At 39.7% G+C, this 4,863-nt stretch overlaps 1 non-coding gene across 1 annotated transcript; it reads left to right on the plus strand.

Annotated features, from left to right (window-relative positions):
* The first annotated feature begins 1,968 nt into the window (after positions 1 to 1,968).
* On the plus strand, positions 1,969 to 2,070 carry LOC114102584 (U6 spliceosomal RNA). The gene has a single exon (XR_003584536.2). It is a non-coding gene; the product is annotated as a U6 spliceosomal RNA (small nuclear RNA).
* Positions 2,071 to 4,863: the final 2,793 nt, after the last annotated feature.

The following is a 4,863-nucleotide window of genomic DNA, read 5'->3' on the forward strand; positions in this document are numbered from 1 at the left end:
GAAGCGGACTTGAAGATGCGGCACCCATGACACAACAACAAAGGAAGCACAAAAAACAAAAGCGAAAGTAGAAGTGAAAGTACACAGTGCAGCTGCAATAAAATGTAATGCTCTCTCTTTCTTTACAGAGGAGCTGCCCCGCTTTGGTCGCGGATCCCACTTACTAGGGACTAACCCCGCTTTGGTCACGGATCCCACTTACCTGGGACTAACCGGTGCACCACCCCTGACTGCTGAAAGTTCTGGTTCCTGGGTTTTGGCACCACTTGTCGCGACCCCTTGCCCGCAAGGAAGACGCAACTCAGGAATCTTCTTTCAGCAGTTTATTCAGGCCCTTGATATTTCTTCTTCTCCCTCTCGGATGCCCCTTCCCAGCCTTAATAAAGCATCTCAAGCCCCAATGCAAAGCTGCCGCGTGGAGCTTTCTCACAGGGTGGTGAAAAATCATGTGCCAACTCTCCCAGATAAGGAGTTGTTTGTCACAGACCACAGCGGAGCCAGCGTCATCTTGTAATGGCGACCATAGTCTGCAGAAACGGCAGAAGCGGCTCACCACACCAGCCCACACCTGCCGTTTTTTAATTTGTTTTTTTTTTTTGTCTGTAAGTTTTATTTTTGATCCATTTATCTTCCTTTACTGCCTCCTTTATAGTAAGTATGTATTTTCTGCTGTATCATTTTCTTCTTTTTTAATTTATTTTTATTTTATTTTTTTAAGAGAGAGGGATAGAGATAGAGAGAGAGAGAATTTTAATATTTATTTTTTAGTTTTCAGCGGACACAACATCTTTGTTTGTATGTGGTGCTGAGGATCGAACCCGGGCCACACGCATGCCAGGCAAGTGCGCTACTGCTTGAGCCACATCCCCAGCCCCTCATTTTCTTTTTATGTTTATATTTTATGAGAAATTTTCTTAGTGGTGCTTTAGGCATTACAACATGAATCTGAACTTTTCACATTCTACTTTAGAGTAAAACTAGCTTAATTCCAGCAAAATACAGACCTAAGCCACAACACAGCCCCACTCTCCCCTCTGTTGTGCTGCTATTAGGCCTGTATATGTACTACACTCAGCAGTACAGCACTGTAATATTCTCTTAAATCCACTTTAATCAGCCATTCCACTAAAATTACTTTTAATGTGCTCTGTGAGAGTTTATTCCAGCGGACCTAGAATTCACCTGAGCTGATTGGCTTCAGTTTTAACTTGTCATTGACCCTTTGTAAAAGGCATAACATGAATTGATAGTCTTGGTTTGTGTCCATGGGTCCAAGAAATCTTGGGGTGGTTTCTCCCAGTTTGTCGGCATTGTTTACTGAAAACAGTGAGATAGATCATTTGCATATGGTCCCAGTGGGACTCGGAAGGGTTGAGCTGTTGGGACTGGTTATGTGATAGAAACAGCTCCCAAGGCTCTGGACCACTTGCTTTGAGGAAATCTGATTTAGTGACAGAGCTGCAGTTGTTAAAAGATTGTCACTTTGTTTTTGGTGTCTTGAAATTTGTTGTCACTATAGTTTTCTCTTTTTTATTCCAAAGCTATTAAGTGCAATTTTGTAATATTTATTTATCTATTGGTACTAGGGGTGCTTTCCCACTGAGCTACATCCCCAGCCTTTCTAATTTTTATTTTGAGACAGGGTCTCACTAAATTGTGAAGATTGGCTTTGAACCTGCAATCCTCTTGCCTCAGTTTCCCCACTCGCTGGGATTACAGGCATGTGCCACTGTGTCTGGCTATAATTTTCTTTATATCCTGTTTTCTTCTTTTTGCACATACTATTGAGAGATGGGCAATACAAAAAAAAAAAAAAAAAAAGATGATGAAGGAAGGAAAGGTCCAGGAGCGGGAGAGAAACAGAGAGGAAGCTATATGAGAGCCGGATCAGGACTGTGATAGTGTGGGTATCCATAGCACCACTCATCCACTTTCCAATCTCTTCCTTGTCAACTTTTATTCGCACTCTTGCCTTGGCAGCACATATACCAGAATTGAAACATACAGAGAAGACGGGCACGGTCCCTGTGCAAGGATGACATGCAAATTCACCAAGTGTTCTGCAGTTTTTTTTTTTCTCTCATGTGTGGAAGCTAGACCAAAATAAGGGGAAAAAGTAGTGGTGGGGCATCCCATGAAAATGGAAGAAAGATTAGGGGAGTGGAGGAAGAGGGGAGTGAGAAGCAGGGAGGAGCAGTGGGAAAAGGGAGGAACACTGGAATGATATCCACCAAACTATCGTGAGTGTGTATGAATATACCACAGTGAACTTCACCTTTATGTATATCTATAAAGCAGAGATATACATTTAAAAAGTTCTAATTTAAAAAGAACTATGAGAAAATAGAAGAAAGACCAGCAGAGGAAAGGGAACAGGGGAGAGAGGAGGGGAGGGAAAGGCAAAGCGCTGGGGACAGAATTGGAGAAATTATATTCAAAGCCTGTATAATTATGTCAAAATGAACTCCAGTGTTATGTATAACTCTGATGCAGTAATTTAAAAAAGTGAAAGAAAAAAAAATTTTAATTCATTCCCTTTTCTCTTTCCTTTTGCTTCTCACTTTGTGTTTTCATTGATTAAATAAAACTCACTCAGACTGCTTAGCTTGGTATCTGAAATGGCTTGCCTTGAAGTGCACTTTGAATCTACCTCCTCATCAAGGTGATCTCTACATGACATCACATAGTAATGCCATATACTTTATCATTTGGTTTATGACCATGGCGGTGCTGCAGGGCAAGTTGGAAAAGAATGGTTTATCCAACAGATTATATTGGGTGAACGGAATATTCATAAGAAAAAATGTATCTTTGCATATACCTTATTCCATACTCAAAATTGATTATAGATGGATTTTAGTTCTAAATATGAAAGGTAAATCCATAAAAGCTTTTAGAAAACAGAACATCTTTATGACTCTGGAGTAGGAAAAAAATTAAGAGGATTTAAAGAATACTACTTACAAAGGACAAAATTGATAAATTGGGTCATATTAAGATTAAGAAATTATTTTTCTAAGAGATTCTATTAAATAGAATGAGAAGAACCCCCAAGAATGGGAAAAGATCCTTGCAATGCTTATATCCAAAATGGCTCTGTTATTCAGAATATAGAACAACTCTGACAAATCAAGAAGAAAAGACAACACAATAAAACAGAAATTGGCAAAATCTCAAACTACCATATCACAAAACAAACAAACAAAAGCAGTATCTGAGTGGCAATAAACATGAAAAAAGAGTCAATTCATTAGTAATGGTGAGGGGCAAAATGAAATATAACACGGCGCCACCGCATTCCCACAGAAATGACAAAATGAAAAAAGAGACAACACCAAGTTTGAAACAACCTCGGGGGCCAAACATACCTGTATTGTTGTACCTGTATTACAAACATAATACAGAGTGGGAAAAAATCCAGATTCAGAAAAAATGCATTCCTTTTATATGCAGCTCAGGATCAGGCAAAACTAGGCTATACTGTTTGGGAATCCATAGTCTGCAAAATTATAAAGAAAAACAAAGATGTATTAACCATAGAAATCAAGGAGGAGGGGGGCTGGGGATGTGGCTCAAGCGGTAGCAAGCTCGCCTGGCACGCGTGTGGCCCGGGTTCGATCCTCAGCCCCACGTACAAACAAAGATGTTGTGTCTGCCGAAAACTAAAAAAAATAAATAAATGAATATTAAAATTCTCTCTCTCTCTCTCTTTCTCCCTGTGTGTACTTGATAATTATCTGTTAAATCCAACAGCTGTATCTTATGTACTTTTCCATGTTTATATAAAATATGTGGATAAAGGCATAAATTTATTATTTCATAATAATTTATTTTGTAAAAAAATAAATAGAAAAGAATAAATTTGGGTACACAGCACACATTGACAGTTAATTCCTTGGCCTCCGAATCTACCTTCTGGCCTCTTATACTGACAGGGGTCCAATAGTCCTGCTAGCTAGAGTGCAGAGTCCACTCTGACTTATTTCCATATTGGTTCTCGTAATCACTCAGTTTCAAGGCCCTCATTTTCTATTTAAGATCGATACCAAGTATTCCATAATTAAACTAACCCCTATCTAAATCCACATTCCCAGCCCTTTCAGCAGAAAGTCAGGTTTGGGCTGATTGTCAGGACTGCCCTTGTTGGGTTCGGATTAGGGTGCTTTTGTTTCTCTGATTTACTACCAAATCCTCAGATTTTCCTTGAAGTCATAAAAGTGCAAAGGAGTTTATTACACTTCTTTCCCACATGTACAGCTTAGGTAACTCTTCCTTCCAGGCGACTCCTCTCAGTGACTCAAAGGGAACGTTCTATAGAATGGCTGACTTGAGGCATTTTATCAAGGAAATCAAGGAAAAGACATTATTGGGCGTGTGAAGGTACAAACCTGGGTGGAGAGAGTAAGAGAATCTACTATATCAGACTCAAAGGGTCACACAAAATACGGGATTTACTTTGCAGCAGAATAAGCATTTCAGTAAAATAAACAAAAGGAGAAGGAAAATAGACATGAGTTACCCATGCACGTGTTCCTCAGCCTTTGGCTGGGATTATGTGAAGACTTCATTAAATAATCTCAGAGGTATCTGCTGAATGACAGAGACAACATGTTCAAAGGATGGAGCTAGTACAAAGTCAGTTTGTCCTCTCAGTGCCACTGCAGGTGTTGGTTTCAGCTGGCATCACTTAATATCTCACTGATATTTGTCACTGTCATTGGATTCGTCATGTCATGGGTGTTGAATACAGAAACTTCCAAAGTTTCAGTTGTGTCCATACCAGAGTACCATTGTGATTCTCTCACTGTAGCAGATGATGCAGTTCCCATCACTCTAAAGCTAGTGACGACCAACATTTCCCTA

The sequence above is a fragment of the Marmota flaviventris genome, chromosome 12 (assembly GCF_047511675.1).
Source record: "Marmota flaviventris isolate mMarFla1 chromosome 12, mMarFla1.hap1, whole genome shotgun sequence".
Lineage (NCBI taxonomy): Eukaryota > Metazoa > Chordata > Mammalia > Rodentia > Sciuridae > Marmota > Marmota flaviventris.